The sequence below is a fragment of the Ammospiza nelsoni genome, chromosome 22, assembly GCF_027579445.1.
Source record: "Ammospiza nelsoni isolate bAmmNel1 chromosome 22, bAmmNel1.pri, whole genome shotgun sequence".
NCBI lineage: Eukaryota > Metazoa > Chordata > Aves > Passeriformes > Passerellidae > Ammospiza > Ammospiza nelsoni.
Genome location: NC_080654.1, coordinates 6,112,038 through 6,131,027, shown reverse-complemented (window position 1 = coordinate 6,131,027; position 18,990 = coordinate 6,112,038). Strand labels below are relative to the sequence as shown.

The 18,990-nt window shown below is 44.9% G+C and overlaps 1 protein-coding gene across 1 annotated transcript in view; it reads right to left on the bottom strand.

The window, feature by feature from the left end:
- The window catches only part of ARHGEF10L (Rho guanine nucleotide exchange factor 10 like), a 53,937-nt gene extending 47,257 nt beyond the window's left edge, over positions 1-6,680 (bottom strand). Inside the window, exon 1 of the mRNA XM_059487365.1 lies at positions 6,509-6,680. The gene's annotated coding sequence lies outside the window, so the exon portion shown is untranslated. The remainder of the gene's footprint in view (positions 1-6,508) is intronic.
- Positions 6,681-18,990: the final 12,310 nt, after the last annotated feature.

Here is an 18,990-nt window from a genome sequence, read left to right as displayed (position 1 = left end):
GGGAAAAAGGGTTGGGAAAATGGGAAAAAGGGTTGGGAAAATGGGAAAAAAGGTTGGGAAAATGGGAAAAAGGGTTGGGAAAGGGTTGGGAAAGGGTTGGGAAAGGGGGAAAAAAGGGCTGGAAAAGGATTGTGAAAGGGTTGGGAAAGGGGGGAAAGGGTTGGGAAAGGGTGGGGGAAAGGGTTGGAAAAAGGGTTGGGAAAGGGGGGAAAGGGGCTGGGAAAAAGGGCTGGAAAAGGGTTGGAAAGGGGGAAAAAGGGTTGGGAAAGGGTTGGGAAAGGGGGAAAATGGGTTGGGAAAAAGGGGGAAAGGGTTGGGGAAGCGTTGGGAAAGGGGGGAAAAGGTTTGGAAAAGGGTTGGAAAAGGGGCAAAAGGGTTGGGAAAAGGGAAAAAAGGGCAGGAAAAGGGTTGGGAAAAGGGTTAGGAAAAAGGGTTGGAAAAGGGGGGAAAGGGTTGGAAAGGGAGGAAAAGGGTTGGGAAAGAGGGGAAAGGGTTTGGAAAAGGGTTGGGAAAGGCGGAAAAGGGTTGGGAAAAAGGGTTGGAAAAGGGGAAAAAGGGTTGGAAAAGGGGAGATGATTGGAAAAAGGGGAAAAAAGGTGGGGAAAAGGGTTTGGAAAAGGTTGGGAAAGGAGGAAAAAGGGTTGGAAAAGGGGGAAAGGGGAAAAAAGAGTTGGGAAAGGGGGAAAGGGGGAAAAACACTTGGGAAAGAGGAGAAAAGGGTTTGGAAAAGGGGAGAAACATTGGAAAAGGGGTAAAAGAGTGAAAAAAGGTTAGAAAAGGGGCAAAGGGGGGAAAAGGGGGATCAGCCCAAATCCCAGCCCTGGAAAGAACCAGGAGGCTCCAGCGGGACGGATCCAGCTCAGGCTCCAGCTCGGGCAGGGAGCTGGGAAGGGCTCAGGGAGGATTTATCCCGGGAATTGTGGATCCTGCTCGCAGGGAAGGGCGGGAAGCTCCAGGATCCGGCCGGGATCGATGCCGGGATCGATGGAGCATCCGCCCGGAACCGAGAGCGCCTGGAGGGCACCGGGAAGGGCGGCAAGGTCGGAGCCTTGGGATGATCCCAAGGGATGATCCCGGGAAAGGTTGGGATTTTCCCTCCTGGAATTGTTTTCCTGCAGTGGGAACCCCACCTGGGAATTTTCCCTGCGGATGCGATGCCGAGCGGGCCAGAAATCCAGGAGAGGAATTCACCGAGAAAAAGGAGATCAATCCCCAAAAACTGGGAGAAGAATCCCCAAAAACTGGGAGAAAAATCCCAAAAAAAGGAGATGAATACACAAAAAAAACCCAGATCAATCCACAAAAAAATGGGAGAAGAATCCCCAAAAACTGGGAGGAAAAATCCCCAAAAAATGAGATGAATCCACAAAAAAAACAGATGAATCCACAAAAAAAACCCAGATCAATCCACAAAAAAAAAAAAAAAAAGGGAGAAAAATTTCCAAAATCCCAGGAGAAGAATCCCCCAAAAATCAGGAGAAGAATCCCCAAAAACTGGGAGAAAAATCCCAAAAAAAGGAGATGAATACACAAAAAAAACCCAGATCAATCCACAAAAAAATGGGAGAAGAATCCCCAAAAACTGGGAGGAAAAATCCCCAAAAAATGAGATGAATCCACAAAAAAAATCCAGATCAAGCCACAAAAAAAAAAGGGAGAAAAATCCCCAAAAAACCCAAGATAAATCCACCAAAAAAAAACCCCAGACGAATCCACAAAAAAATGGGAGAAGAACTTCCAAAATCCCAGGAGAAGAATCCCCAAAAAAACAGGACAAGAATCCCCAAAAACTGTGAGGAAAAACCCCCAAAGAACCAGATGAATCCACAAAATCCCAGGAGATCAATCTCCAAAAACCAGGACAAGAATCTACAAAAAAACAGGAGATAAATCCCCAAAAACCAGGACAAGAATTTCCAAAATCCCAGGAGAAGAATCCAGAAAAACCAGGAGAAGAATCCCCAAAATCCCAGGGAAGTTCCGGAACCGGAAATTCCCAGGACACCGAGAATTCCCAATTTCTGCAGCTCCAGAAAAAGCCCCAAAATTGGGAATCCTCCGGAAAAACAACCCCAGGATTGGGGTCGGGATTGGAATCCGGCCCCTTCCCGCTCCGGGTCCCTCTCCCAGCGGGAATTGTGGTCAATCCCAAATTTATCCAGGGAAAAGGTCACTCCCGTTTGGAGCGCTGAGCTCAGCCCAGCCCAGCCCAGATTTATCCCAGGCCTCCAAAATAATCCTGGGATTGGGATGGATCCAAGGGAAAAAGGGATTTTTCCTGGAGTGTTCTGCACAGTGAGGGGTGGGAACGAAACAAATCCCATGGGATGAGGAAAAATTGGGATCTGTGGGAATGCACAGGGAGAGGAAAAGTGGGAAGCGGGAAAATCCATGGGAATGGGGAATGAGGATTCTCAGGAGCTGCTGGGGATCCGTGGAAATGAAGTGGGAGAGGAAAATCGGGAAGCAGGAATCCATGGAAATGAAGTGGGAGAGGAAAATCGGGAAGCAGGAATCCATGGAAATGAAGTGGGAGAGGAAAATTGGGATTCAGGATAATCCATGGAAATAAACAGGGAAAGGAAAATCGGGATTCAGGATAATCCAGGGATGTGGGGATGGGGAATCATCCCTGGGAATGTGGAGGTTTGGAAGCTGCGAGGGATCCGTGGAAATAAATTAGGAGAGGAAAAATGGGAAATGGGAGAGGAAAATGGGAAGTGGGATCCATGGAAATGAAGTGGGAGAGGAAAATTGGGATGCAGGAATCCATGGAAATGAAGTGGGAGGAAAATCGGGATTCAGGATAATCCATGGAAATAAACTGGGAAAGGAAAACCGGGAAGCAGGAATCCATGGAAATAAACTGGGAGAGGAAAATTGGGAAGCAGGAATCCATGGAAATGAAGTGGGAGAGGAAAATTTGGATTCAGGATAATCCAGGGATGTGGGGATGGGGAATCATCCCTGGGAATGTGGAGGTTTGGAAGCTGCGAGGGATCCGTGGAAATAAATTAGGAGAGGAAAAATGGGAAGTGGGAGAGGAAAATGGGAAGTGGGATCCATGGAAATGAAGTGGGAGAGGAAAATCAGGAAGCAGGAATCCATGGAAATAAACTGGGAGAGGAAAATCGGGATTCAGGACAATCCAGGGATGTGGGGATGGGGAATCGGCCCTGGGAATGTGGAGGTTTGGGAGCTGCAGATTTATCCCAGGCCTCCAAAATAATCCTGGGATTGGGATGGATCCAAGGGAAAAAGGGATTTTTCCCAGAATGTTCCATGCAGACAGGGGTAGGAACATCCCAGGAGCAAAACAAATCCCATGGGATGAGGAAAAACGGGATCTGTGGGAATGCACATGGAGAGGAAGAGCGGGAAGCAGGAAAATCCATGTGAATGGGGATTCCCAGGAGCTGCTGGGGATCCGTGGAAATGAAGTGGGAGAGGAAAATCAGGAAGCAGGAATCCATGGAAATGAACTGGGAGAGGAAAATTGGGATTCAGGATAATCCAGGGATGTGGGGATGGGGAATCATCCCTGGGAATGTGGAGGTTTGGGAGCTGCGAGGGATCCGTGGAAATAAATTAGGAGAGGAAAAATGGGAAGTGGGAGAGGAAAATGGGAAGTGGGATCCATGGAAATAAACTGGGAGAGGAAAATTGGGAAGCAGGAATCCATGGAAATAAACTGGGAGAGGAAAATTGGGATTCAGGATAATCCATGGAAATAAACAGGGAAAGGAAAATCGGGATTCAGGATAATCCAGGGATGTGGGGATGGGGAATCAGCCCTGGGAATGTGGAGGTTTGGGAGCTGCGAGGGATCCATGGAAATCAATCAGGAGAGGAAAAGTGGGAAGCGGGAGAGGAAAATGGGAAGTGGGATCCATGGGGATCCATGGGGCAGGAAAAAGGGGATGCAGGAGAAGCCAAGGATGCTGGGATGGGAATGGAGATTCCCAAGGAGGCCCCAGCGCCGGGAGCAGCGGGATCCAAACCCCGGCCCGGCCTGGCCTCTCCCATCCCGGGGTATTTTTATCCTGGAATATTTTTATCCCTGGCACCGGAGCTGCTGCCTGGAGGAGACACTGAGGGATCCACCCTGGGATCATCCAGGGACCATCCCAGGGATCCAGATCCACACTGGGAGATCATCCCATGGATCCAGATCCATCCTGGGATCATCCCATGCATCCAGATCCATCCTGAGATCATCCCATGGATCCAGATCCATCCTGGGATCATCCCATGCATCCAGATCCATCCTGGGATCATCCCATGGATACAGATCCATCCCAGGGATCCAGATCCATCCTGGGATCCTCTCAGGGATCCGGATCCATCCCATGGATCATCCCAAAGATCCGGATCCATCTCAGGATCATCCTGAGCCCTTCCCATGGATCTGAATCCATCCTGGGATCATCCCAGGGATCCAGATCTGCCCTGGGATCATCCCATGGAACCAGATCCATCCTGGGATCATCCCAGGGATCCAGATCCATCCAGGGACCATTCCACAGATCTGGATCCATCCTGGGATCACCCAGGGACCATCCCAGCGATCCAGATCCATCCTGGGTTCATCCCATGGATCCAGATCCATCCAGGGATCATCCAAGAATCTGGATCCATCCCAGGCATCATCCCATGGATCCAGATCCAACCCAGGATCATCCCAGGGATGTGGATCCAGATCTGCCCTGGGATCCTCTCAGGGATCTGGACTGATCCCACTTGGATTGGATCAGGGATTGGAAACAGTGGGGGCAAAATCCAGGATCCATCCCAGCAGGGAATCTGGGATCCATCCCAGTGGGAAATCCAGGATCCAACCCCGTAGGAAATCTGGGATCCCTTCCAGCAGGAAATTCAGGATCCATCCCAGTGGGATTCGCCAGGAATCGGCCCCACCCTGCTGCTAATCCCAGGAATAAATAACTGGGAATGAAAACCTGGGAATAAATAAATAATGATCTTCCCCAAAATCCCCTTTACCTTCCTCAAATTCCCCTTCATTTGGCCCCAAAAATTTCCCTTTATTTTTCCCCAAAATTCCCTTAATTTTTCCCAAAACTCCCTTTCATTAGGCCCCAAAATTCCTTTTATTTACCAAATAAAAATTCCCTTCATTTCTCCCAAAATCCCCTTTATTTGTCCCAAAATTCCCTTTATTTTTGTTACCGTCGGGAATTCCCCTTCCCATTCCCGGCTTTTTGGGAGTTCTAAATCCAATCCTTAGGGAAAAACTGGGAATTTTTGAGTGGGAATAACAGCAGGAATTGCTGAGACAGTGGGGAGGGGAAGGCTCATCCCAACGGGAAAACCTCTGGATATCGGGATTTGGGGTGGGAATGGGGATTTGGGGTGGGAACAAGGATTTCTGGGTGGATCCAGGAATTTCCAAGTGCATCCATGGATTTAGGGGTGGATCCAGGGATTTAGGGGTGGGAATGGGGATTTCTGGGTGAATCCATGGATTTGGGGGTGAATCCATGGATTTGGGGGTGGATCCAGGGATTTAGGGCTGGAAACAGGAATTTGGGGATGGATCCAGGGATCTGGGGACAGATCCAGGGATTTTGGGGATGGATCCAGGGATTTGGGGCTGGGTTTTTGGGAAGCAGGGACAGCAGGAAAATCAGGAATGGCTGTGACCGCTCTGCCCACCGGGAAAACCTCTGGATGCGGGAATTTGGGGTTGGAAATGGGGATTTGGGGCTGGATCCATGGATCTGGGGCTGGATCCAAGGATTTGGGGATGGATCCAGGGATTTGGGGCTGGATCCAAGGATTTGGGGCTGGATCCAGGGATTTGGGGCTGGACCCAGGGATTTAGGACTGGATCCAAGGATCTGAGCCTGGATCCTGCGATTTAGGGCTGGATCCAGGGATTCGGGGACGGATTCAGGGATTTGGGGCTGGACCCAAGGATTTGGGGCTGGGATTTTGGGAAGCAGGGGCAGCAGGAAAATCAGGAATGGCTGTGACAGCAGCGAGCACCGGGCGGGCTCTTCCCGCTGGGAAAACATCTGGATGCAGGAATTTGGGGATGGAAATGGGGATTTAGGGGCTGGATCCAGGGATTTTGGGGCTGGACCCAGGGATTTGGGGCTGGACCCAGGGATTTGAGGCTGGATCCAGGGATATGGGGCTGGGCCCAGGGATTTGGGGCTGGGTCCAGGGATTTAGGACTGGGTCCAAGGATCTGAGCCTGGATCCTGTGATTTAGGGCTGGATCCAGGAATTTGGGGACGGATGCAGGGATCTGGGGCTGGGTCCAGGGATCTGGGGTAGGATCCAGGTATATCTGGGTCTGGCTCCAAGGATTTGGGGCTGTCTCCAGGGATCTGGGGCTGGATCCATGGATTTGGGCTGGCTTTTCGGGAAGCAGGGGCGCCAGGCAAAGCGGGGCCGGCCGGGGCAGAGAGCAGCCGGGAATACCCCTGGAAGTTGGGGGCTCTGAGGGCGGACCCCGGGGTTCGGGAGCCGGGAATGGGCTGACCTGGGCAGGCCGCGGCCGCCGCTCGGTGTCCGCATGGGCCGCGGGCCGGGAGGCGCCGATCCCGGCGGGATCCGCTGGTGCCGGGATCCGCCCGGGGCTCTCCCGGTACCGGCGCTGGGCCCGCGATCCCCGAATCGCGCCGGGAGCGCCGGGCCCGGCCCGGAGCCGCTGCCAGCGGAGCGAGGGATGCCGGGATTTGGGAATCATCGCCTTCCCTCCTCCCCTTCCTCCTCCTCCTCCTCCTCCTCCTTTCCTGCCTTTCCCCTTCCTGCTCTTCCCGCTTTTCCTGCTCTGCCTCCTCCCGCTTCTCCTGCTTTGCCTGCTCCTCTTTTTTCCTCATTTTCCTCCTCCTCTTCCTTTTCCTGCTCCTCCTTTTCGTGTTTATTCTGCTTTTCCTTCTCTTTTTCCTTCTTTTCCTCCTCCTCCTTTTCCTGCTTTCCCTGCTCCTCTTTTTCCTCCTTTTCCTTCTTCTCTTTTTCCTTCTTTTCCTCTTTTTCCTTTTCCTCTTTTTTCTCTTTTTCCTCTTTTTCTCCTTTTCCTCCTTTTCCTCCTCTTTTCCTCCTCTTTTCCTGCTTTTCCTGCTCCTCTTTTTCCTTCTTTTCCCTTTCCATATTTTCCTCTTTTTCCTCCTTTTCTTGCTCCTCCTTTTCGTGTTTCTTCTGCTTTTCCTTTATCTCTTTTTCCTCCTTTTCCTCCTATTCCTCCTCCTCCTTTTCCTGCTTTCCCTGCTCCTCTTTTTCCTCCTTTTCCTTCTCCTCTTTTTCCTTCTTTTCCTCTTTTTCCTTTTCCTCTTTTTCCTCTTTTTTTCCTTTTCCTCCTTTTCCTCCTCTTTTCCTGCTTTTCCTGCTCCTCTTTTTCCTTTTTTTCCCTTTCCATATTTTCCTCTTTTTCCTCCTTTTCCTCCTTTTCCTGCTCCCACTTTTCCTGCTCCTCCTTTTCGTGTTTCTTCTGCTTTTCCTTTTCCTCTTTTTCCTCCTTTTCCTCCTATTCCTCGTCCCCCTTTTCCTGCTTTTCCTGCTCCTCTTTTTCCTTCTCTTCCCTTTCCAGCTTTTCCTCTTTTCCCTCCTTTTCCTGCTTTTCCTGCTTCTGCTGCTTTTCCTTCTCTTTTTCCTCCTTTTCCTCCTCCTCCTCCTTCTCTTCCCTTTCCTCCTTTCCCTCTTTTTCCTCCTTTTCCCACTTTTCATCTTCCTCTTTTTCCTCCTTTTCCTGCTTTTCCTGCTCCTCTTTTTCCTTCTCTTCCCTTTCCAGCTTTTCCTCTTTTTCCTCCTTTTCCTCTTTTTCCTCCTTTTCCTCCTTTTCCTCCTCCCTCTTTTCCCACTTTCCCTCCTGTCCTGCTTTTCCCACTTTTCCAGGTTTTAGGAGGGAAAACCTTTCCCAGATTATTTTTGGGAAGCAGCAAAAGCGAGCATGGGGCTTCATGAATTAAAGGAAAATTTCCTGAGATTTTTGGGAATTAAAGTGATTTTTCCTGACTTTTCCTATTTTTTTTTTCTACTGAGAATTAAAGTGATTTTTCTGAAGATTTTTCCTGGGATTAAAATGAATTTTCCAGGGTTTTTTTGGGGTTTTTTTCTAGGAATTAGAGTGTTTTTCCTGGAGCTTTTCCCAGGGATTTAAAGTGATTTTTCTGGAGGTTTTTTCCTGGAAGTAAAGTGAATTTTCCTGGTTGCTTTTGTTGGTGGTTTTGTTGTTGTTGTTGTTGTTGTTAATTTTTGAGGGGTTTGGGGGGATCTTTTTGTTTTGTTTCTTTCCCCAGAAATTAAAATTATTTTTCTGGAGGTTTTCTCCAGGATTAAAGTGATTTTTCTGGGAATTAAAGTGATTTTTCTGGATTTTTATCCTGGGATTTACAGTTATTTTTCCTGGAATTTACACTGATTTTCTGGCAGTTTTTTGGGAATTAAAGTGAATATTCTGGATTTTTTTTTTCCTGGGAATTACAGTGATTTTTCCTGGCATTAACAGTGATTTTCCCCATATTTACACAGTTTTATTTTTGGGATCCAGCCCTCTCCTGCAGTTATTTTCTTAGGATCCCACCATTTCCCGCAGGTTTGGTGGGGTTTTTTTTGGGATCCAACCCTTTCCCAGCGTTCTTTTGGGATCCAACCATTTCTTGCATCTTTTTGGGGCAGATCCAACCCTTTCCCATTGCCTGGGGTTTTTTTTGGGATCCAACCCTTTCCCACAATTTTTTTGGGATCCAACCCTTTCCTATGTTTTTTTTGGGGAGGGATCCAACCCTTTCCCAGCGTTTTTTAGGGATCCAACCCATTCCTGCAGCTTTTTGGGGCAGATCCAACCCTTTCCCATTGCTTGGGGTTTTTTTTGGGAATCCAAGCCTTTCCTAGTGTTTTTTTTTTGGGGGGGGGGGGGAATCCAACACTTTCCTGCAGCTTTTTGGGGCAGATCCAACCCTTCCCTGCCAGTTTCATTTTTCAGATCCAACCCTTTCCCACAGGTGTTTTTTTGATCCAACCATTTCCTTGTGGGTTTTTTGGGATCGGGAATGCGCACACCCCAAACCCGCCCCTCCAGAGCCCCCCCGGGCGCGCATTCCCGACCCATTCCCGGTTTTCCAGCCGCCCCCATCGCAGAGAAGCTCACCTGGGCCGGGAGAAGCGGGAGCGCGCCGGGATCGCCCCGCGGAGCGGAGCGGAGCGGCCGGGCCGGGCTCGGGCGGGGCCGGGCGGGAGCGGGGCCGGGCTCCAGCCGAGCCTGAAATTCCAGGGGATCGTTCCAGGGGATCGTTCATGGGGATCGTTTCAGGAGATCATTGCAGGGGATCATTCATGGGGATGATTCCAGGGGATCATTCCAGGGGGTCGTTCCAGGGGATCGTTCCAGGGGATCGTTCCAGGGGATTGTTCCAGAGGATGGTTCCAAGGGATCATTCCGGGGGTCATTGCAGGGGATCGTTCCAGGGGATTGTTCCAGAGGATGGTTCCAGGGGATCATTCCGGGGGATCATTGCAGGGGATCGTTCCAGCGGGTCATTCCAGAGGATCGTTCCAGGGGATCATTCCAGGGGGTCATTCCAGGGGATCGTTTCAGGAGATCGTTCCAGGGGATCTTTCCAGGGGATCGTTCCAGGGGATCATTCCATGGGATGATTCCAGGGGATCGTTCCAGGGGATCATTCATGGGGACCATTCCAGGGGATCATTCCAGAGGATCGTTCCAGGGGATCTTTCCAGGGGGTCTTTCCATGGGATGATTCCAGGGGATCATTCCAGGGGATCATTTCAGGGGATTGTTCCAGAGGATTGTTCCAGAGGATGGTTCCAGGGGCTCATTCCGGGGGATCATTGCAGGGGATCATTCCAGGGGGTCATTCCAGAGGATCGTTCCAGGGGATTGTTCATGGGGATCGTTTCAGGAGATCATTCCAGGGGATCATTCATGGGGATGATTCCAGGGGGTCATTCCAGGGGATCATTCCAGAGGATCGTTCCAGGGGATCATTCATGGGGATCATTCTTGGGGATCATTCCAGGGGATCACTCCAGGGGGTCATTCCAGGGGATCATTCCAGGGGATCTTTCCAGAGCATCATTGCAGGGGACCATTCATGGGGATCATTCCAGGGGATTGTTCCAGGGGATCGTTCCAGGGGATCGTTCCAGGGGGTCATTCCAGGGGATTGTTCCAGGGGGTCATTCATGGGGATCATTCTAGGGGATCATTCCAGGGGATCGTTCCAGGGGATCGCCCGTGCATGCAGGGAGCGGGGATCCGCGCCGGGAAGGGATCCGGGCTGGGATTTGGGATGGGGAATTCACCAGGAATTGATCCGGGCTGGGATTTCTAATCAGGAATCCACCGAGAAGTGACCTGATCTGGGATTTTGGGATGGGGAATTTACCAGGAAGTGATTCGGTATGGGGAATTAATGGGAATTATCCAGCCTGGGATTTTGGGATGGGGAATTCACTGGGAATTATCCGGCCTGGGATTTCTGATCAGGAATCCACCAGGAATTATCCAAGCTGGGATTTTGGAATAGGGAATTCACAGGGAAGTGATCTGAGCTGGGATTGTGGGATGGGGAATTCATGGGAATTATCCAGCTGGGATTTCTAATGGGGAATCCACTGGGAAGTGATCTGAGCTGGGATTTTGGGTTGGGGAATCCACCGGGAATTGATCCAAGATGGGATTTCTGATGGGGAATTCACTGGGAATTGTCCAACTGGGATTTCGGGATGAGGAATTAATGGGAATTGTCCAGCCAGGATTTCTGCATGGGGAATTATCCAACCTGGGATTTTGGGATGGGTAATCCATCAGGAATTGTCCAGAGGGGATTTTGGGGTGAGGAATTATCCAGCTGGGATTTCTGGCTGTGGGAATTCATGGGAATTATCCAGCTAGGATTTCTGGATGGGGAATTCATGGGAATTATCCAGCCTCGGATTTCAGGATGGGGAATCCACCGGGAAGTGATCCAAACTGGGATTTCAGGATGAGGAATCCACCTGGAATTATGCAAACTGGGATTTCTGATGAGGAATTCATGGGAATTATCCAGCCTGGGATTTCTGATGGGGAATTCACCGGGAATTGTCCAGCCTGGGATTTCTGGATATAGGATCCCTGCCCAGAGCGGCTCCATGACCAGGATGGGGCAGAACCATGAAATGATCCCAAAAAGCCCCAGGAGTGACTTTTCCAAGGGTTTTCCAGGCAGGTCAGGGGGGGTTGATGGCTCCTGGCTTGGGAAAGAATTCCCAAAAAGTTCAGCAGGGTGGGTTGGATCAGCCTGGAAACATTGGGGATGGAGAGCTTGGAATGGGGTCAGGGCCACAGGGGTTGGATCCCACCCCCAGATCCTGGACCCAGGGAATGCTGGGAATGGGATCCCATTGGGAATCGGGCCCTAGGAGCCGGATCCCACCGGTGGATCCCAGAATTCCCCAGGATATTGGGATATAAAATTCCCTGGGACACTGGGAACAGGGTCTCAGGGCTGGGATCCTGGAATTCCCAGGGATGTTGGGATGTGGAATTCCTGGGATGTCGGGAATGTAGAACTCCCTGGGATGTTGGGAATGGGGTCCCAGGGCTGGGATCCCAGAGTTCCCCAGGATTTTGGGAATGTGGAACCCCCTGGATGTTGGGATGTGGAATTTTCTGGGATGTTGGGAATGAGGAATTCCCAAGACGTTGGGAACGGGGTCCCAGGGCTGGCATCCCAGAACTCCCAGGACGTTGGGATGTGGAACTCCCGGGATTTTGGGTTCCCATCCCTGCCCAGCCCCTCCCGCTCTCCCTGGGAGCCAACCCATGGAGATGTATGCAAATGCATGCAAATGAGGGGCGGGGACCGCCCGGACCGGTCTGGGCGGGATCCGGGCGGGGCCGGGAATGGGAAACATCCGGGCGGGACCGGGCGGGCCCCGCGCTCCGCCCCGGCTGCCCCGGGACTCACCCCGGCCCGGTTTGTGCTCCCAGCCCGGGTTTGCGCTCCTGGGCCCGGCTCGACCAGCGCGTTCCTGCTTTTGGGCTCAATTCGTACTGAAATTTAGCTTTGTGTTCTGATTTTTGTGTTCATGTTTACATGCCTATGTTAGATTTATACTATATCTATACTTATATCTATATCTATCTATATCTATATCTATCTATATCTATATCTATCTGTATCTATATCTATATCTATATCTATATCTATATCTATATCTATATCTATATCTATATCTATATCTATATCTATATCTATATCTATATCTATATCTATATCTATATCTATATCTATATCTATACTTATATCTATATCTATATCTATATCTATCTGTATCTATATCTATATCTATATCTATATCTATATCTATATCTATATCTATATCTATATCTATATCTATATCTATATCTATCTAATCTATATCTAATCTATATATCTATATCTATACCTTATCTATATCTGTATCTATATCTATTATTTATATGTATATTTCTCTTTCTATTTTATATATATTTATATTTATATTATATTTACATTATATTTATATTATATTATATTATATTATATTATATTATATTATATTATATTATATTTATATTTATAACATTTCGTTTTCTTTTAAGTTCGTTTCTATATCACTATATGTACTTACCATTATATTTATATTAATATTTACATTATGCTTATATTTAATGACGTGTTTTGATTTTAATGTTTATAGGTACATGTAGGCATTTTATGTTTATTATTTATATTTATAATTTATGTTTTTATTCCTACTTATACTGTTATATTTATAGTTCATGTTTTATGTTTCTATTTGTATTCTATTTATATTTCTATTTGTATTCATGTTTAAATTCAAATTTAGCTTTGTATTTTTATATTTATATTTACATGTATACGCTTATGTTGATATTTATATTTATATTTCATAGTTCGGTATATAAACCTATAAAACATTAATATATACAGATAGATCATATATAGTTATAGATATATAAATATAAATGTAAATATATAAACATAAACATAAATATATTTATAAACGTAAGTACATACATATCCATATATAAACTATAAAACATATATATGGTTTAAATATATTTTATGTAATGTTTTATAGTTTTATATTATTATGTTTTATGTTCTATGTTTATATTTTATATTCCTATTTATACTTATTGTTACATTTACATTTGTACTTTTATCCGTGTTAATATTCAAATTCCTCTTTGTATTTTATTTTTATACTTACATATATATTATTGCTTATATTAATATATTATGCTCCTATTTACACTTACCATTATATTTACATTTGTATTTGCGTTTATATGTTTATATTCAAATTTATCTTTGTATTTTTATTTTTCATTTAATCCTATATTCATATCCACATTCATATTTATACTTAAAAGTTATATTTACAACTTTACATTTATCTTAAAGATTATACTTATTGTTTGTGTTCATGTTTATATTTGTATTTCTATATTTTAGTTGTATTTCTGGTTTATACTTTCTATACAGGTCTATACTTTATATTTCTATTTATACTTTCTTATTTATACTCACACTTGTATTACATTTATATTTATATTTATATTTATATTTATATTTATATTTATATTTATATTTATATTTATATTTATATTTATATTTATATTTTATTTCTGTTTAATATTCGCATTTCTATTTCTATTTTAAAATGTATGTTTATAGCTTTACATTTATTTTAACATTTCTATGTTTATATACATTTACATATTCAAATTTCCTCATTTAAATAAATATTTTAATTAATCCTTCCAATCCATCCAGATCTTTCCATTGCACATTTATTAAAACTAATCATGACTATTAATTACCAGTGTTAATGAGGCACGGAATGATCTCCATTCCCAGAAATTCCGGGATTTTCCCGGGATTCCCAGCACATTCCAGAGGCTTCCCCTGCTGGATCCCTTTCCCAGGAATATCCCAACTTTTCCAGAGGGTTTTGGGATTATTCTCGAGTTAAACACCGGGATCTTCACAGAAATCCATCCATGGAATTGTGGGGCTTCAATTGCATCGTTCCCACCCTTCCCAAGGAATATCCATCCCAATTTTCCAAAGGATTTTGGGAGTGGTTTTGAATGGAATTCCGGGATTTGGGCAGGAGAGGGGCAGGGCTGACCTTGATCCCAAATCCCCAATCCCTAATCCTGCTTTTCCAGCCCCAAATCCCCCAAATCCCTCGGCACAGCTCGGAAGTTGAGTGGATCCAGAATTCCAGCTCAGCCCTTGCTCCTTCCTATGAAATTCCCAGCAAATTCCCAGCAAAACCCTACAAACTCCTGACAAATTCCCAACCAATTCCCAGCCTTGGATCCATCCCATTCCAAACTAAATCCCAGAAAAATCCTGTTTGTGTCACCCGGAGCCTCTGCAGTTCCTGGAAAATCTCTGGAGCTGTGGCCTGGCTGGAAAAGGAGCCTGGGAAGGGCCTGGAATGGATCCCATCCCTGAATCCCACAGATCCTATGGATCCCATCCCTGAATCCCACAGATCCTATGGATCCCATCGCTGAATCCCACAGATCCCATCCCTGAATCCCACAGATCCTATGGATCCCATCGCTGAATCCCACAGATCCCATCCCTGAATCCCACAGATCCCGATCCCAATCCCAGCCCCTATCCCCAGGCTGCTCCCAAGGTTTCCCTATTCCCAAGATTTCCACACAGGGTCCTGCTGCAAATCCCCCTTTTCCAGAAATCCCAATCCCATGGATATCCCAAATCCCTGAATCCCAGAGATCCCAATCCCATGGATATCCCAAATAGATCCCAATCCCATGGATATCCCAAATCCCTGAATCCCAGAGATCCCAATCCCATGGATATCCCAAATAGACCCCAATCCCATTGATATCCCAAATCCCTGAATCCCAGAGATCCCAATCCCCTTTCCCAGAGATCCCAATCCCATGGATATCCCAAATCCCAGAGATCCCAATCCCATGGATATCCCAGATAGACCCCAATCCCATTGATATCCCAAATCCCTGAATCCCAGAGATCCCAATCCCCTTTCCCATTGAGATCCCAATCCCATGGATATCCCAAATAGACCCCAATCCCATGGCTATCCCAGATCCCAGAGATCCCAATCCCATGGATATCCCAAATAGACCCCAATCCCATGGATATCCCAAATAGACCCCAATCCCATGGATATCCCAAATAGACCCCAATCCCATGGATATCCCAAATCCCGGAGATCCCAATCCCTTGGTATCCCAAATAGACCCCAATCCCATTGAGATCCCAATCCCATGGATATCCCAAATCCCTGAATCCCAGAGATCCCAATCCCCTTTCCCAGAGATCCCAATGCCATGGATATCCCAAATAGACCCCAATCCCATGGATATCCCAAATCCCAGAGATCCCAATCCCATGGATATCCCGAATCCCTGAATCCCAGAGATCCAAATCCCATGGATATCCCAAATCCCCTTTCTCAGAGATCCCAATCCCATGGATATCCCAAACAGACCCCAATCCCGCAGATACCCCAAATCCCACCCCGCGACGCTCCGGGGTTATCCCGGGTCAGCCGTTCCTGTTCCCGTTCCCGCTCCCTCGGGGCCGCAGCCGTTCCAGTTTTTCCGTCTCCCGGCCAAACCGGTTCCATCCGGCCTGTCCCGGCCTGCCCCCACATTCCCAGCTCCCTATAAATCCCGGCCGGGCCTTTTGGGGCCAAATCCCCTTTTTAGGGATCCCGTTCCAAGGGAAGGCTGGAAAATCCCTGAGCCGGCCCCGCTGCCCTCGGAGATTCCCGGGATAATTCCGTGAGTAGGGAATTCACCTTCTCCCTCCCTTCCTTCCAAGGAGTTTTGGGATTTTTGGGGTTTTTCCAAAGGAATTCTGCAGGCTCGGGGCCCATCCTGAAATTGCAATAAATTGAGGAATATCCTAAATTTATTCCAGTGAAATATCACAAATTTCTCCCAAAATTTTACAAATTTAATCACTAATTTATCCCAGTGAAACATCCCAAATTTATCCCAAATTTATCCCAAATTTAATCCAAATTTGTCCCAGTGAAAGGTCCCAAATTTAATCCCAATTATCCCAAATTTAATCCCACATTTATCCCTGAAATATCCCAAATTTTCAAAATTTAGCCCAAATTATCTCAAATTTACCCCAGTGAAATATCCCAAATTTATCCCAAAATTTTCCCAATTTAATCCCAAATTTATCCCAGTGAAACATCCCAAACTTATCTCAAATTTCCCATTTTTTTTCCAAATTTAATCCCTAATTTATCCCAGTGAAACATCCCAAATTTATTCCAAATTCCCCCAATTTAATCCCAATTATCCCAAATTTATCCCAGTGAAATATCCCAAATATATCCCAATGAAAAATCCCATATTTATCCTAAATATCCCAAATTTAATCCCAATTACTCCAAATTTATCCCAGTGAAATATCCCAAATTTAACTCAAATTTTCCAAATTTAGTCCCAATTATCCCAAATTTAATCCCACATTTATCCTTGAAATATGCCAAATTTTCCAAATTTAGTCCTAATTATCCCAAATTTACCCCAGTGAAATATTCCAAATATATTCCAAATTTAATCCCAATTATTCCAAATTTACCCCAGTGAAATATCCCAAATTTAGTTCAAATATCCTAAATTTATTCCATCAAAATATCCCAAATTTATCCCAAATATCCCAAATTTATCACAGCAAAATATTGCAAATTTATTTATCCCAGTGAAATATCCCAAACTTAATCCAAGTTATCCCATATTTAACCCCACATTTATCTGAGTGAAATATCCCAAATTTTCCAAATTTAGTCCCAATTATCCCAAATTTACCCCATTGAAATATTCCAAATTTATTCCAGTGAAATGTCCCAAATTTAACCCCAAATATCCCAAATTTATTCCATCAAAATATTCCAAATTTACCCCAGTGAAACATCCCAAATTTATCCCAAATATCCCAAATTTATCCCAAATTCCCAAGGCACCCCAAATTCCCATCCTTGCTATCAAGGAAATTTTCTGGTTATAAAAAAAAAATGGGATAAGAGGAGTGAAAAAAAAAAAAAAAAATCCACCTGGAATAAAGAGAATATTTCCATTTATTTACTGAAAAAATCCATTTTTTGACATGTACATTTCTTTTTGGAGTGGGAAAAACCTTTGGAATAAAGGCAATAAATTGATTTATTGGGAATATTTGCAGATGTGCTTTTGTTGTGGGGGGAAAAACTCCTTGGTTAAATATGACTTAATTTTTGGGAAAAAAAAAAAGTCCTTGGAATAAGTGAATTTAATTTTCGGGGAAAATCAATTGTAATAAGTGATTTTTTTTTTTGAGGGATGAATCTATTGGAATTAGTGGATTTAATTCTGAGGAGGAAAAAATCCTTGGCTAAATACACATTTATTTTTGGGGAGGAAACCCTTTACAATCTGTGCATTTATGATTTTGTGGGAACAAACCCTTTAGAATCTGTACATTTATTATTTTCTGGGAACACACCCCATGGAATCCTTGCATTTATCATTGATTTTTTTTGGGAACAAACTCCATGGAATCTGTGCATTTATCATTGATTTTTTGGGAGGAAACCTTATGGAATCTGTGCATTTTTTTATTTATGATTTTTTGGGGTAGAAGCCCCACGGAATCTGTGTGTTTATTATTTTTTTGGGGAACAAACCCCATGGAATCTGTGCTTTTTATTTTTTTTGGGGGGGGGAAAGAAACCCTATGGAATCCATACATTTATTATTTTTTGGGAACAAACTATGGAATCCGTGCATTTATTACTTATTATTTTTTAGGGTAGAAGCCCCATAGAATCCTTACATTTATGATTTTTTTGGGGAACAAACCCCATGGAATCTGTGCTTTTTTTTTTGGGGGGGGGGGGAGGAACAAACCCTATGGAATCCATATATTAATTAATTTTTGGGATAGAAACTCTATGGAATCAGTGCATTTATTCTTTTTTTTTTGGGGGGGGTAGAAACCCCACAGAATCCTTACAGTTATTAATTTTGGGGGAACAAACACCATGGAATTCGTGCATTTATTATGTATGATTTTTTGAGGTAGAAACCCCATGGAACGAGTGCATTTATGATTTTTTTGGGGAACAAACCCTATGGCATCTGTGCATTTATTCATTTTTTGGGAACAAACCTTATGGAATCCCTTCATTTATGATTTTTTGGGGCAGAAACCCCACGGAATCTGTGTGCTTATTATTTTTTTGGGGAACAAACCCCATGGAATCTGTGCTTTTTATTTTTTTTGGGGGGGGGAAAGAAACCCTATGGAATCCATACATTTATTATTTTTTGGGAACAAACTATGAAATCCGTGCATTTATTACTTATTATTTTTTAGGGTAGAAGCCCCATAGAATCCTTACATTTATGATTTTTTTGGGGAACAAACCCCATGGAATCTGTGCTTTTTTTTTTTTTTGGGGGGGGGAGGAACAAACCCTATGGAATCCATATATTAATTAATTTTTGGGATAGAAACTCTATGGAATCAGTGCATTTATTCTTTTTTTTTTGGGGGGGGTAGAAACCCCACAGAATCCTTACAGTTATTAATTTTGGGGGAACAAACACCATGGAATTCGTGCATTTATTATGTATGATTTTTTGAGGTAGAAACCCCATGGAACGAGTGCATTTATGATTTTTTTGGGGAACAAATCCTATGGCATCTGTGCATTTATTCATTTTTTGGGAACAAACCTTATGGAATCCCTTCATTTATGATTTTTTGGGAACAAACCTCATGGAATCAGCGCATTTATCATTAATGATTTTTTGGGAGGAAACCCTATGGAATCTGTGCATTTTTTTTTTTTTTTGAAACAAACGCCACGGAATCCTTACATTTATTTTTCGGGGGGAAACAAACCTTATGGAATCCGTGCATGTATTATTTATGATTTTTTTAGGGTAGAAACCCC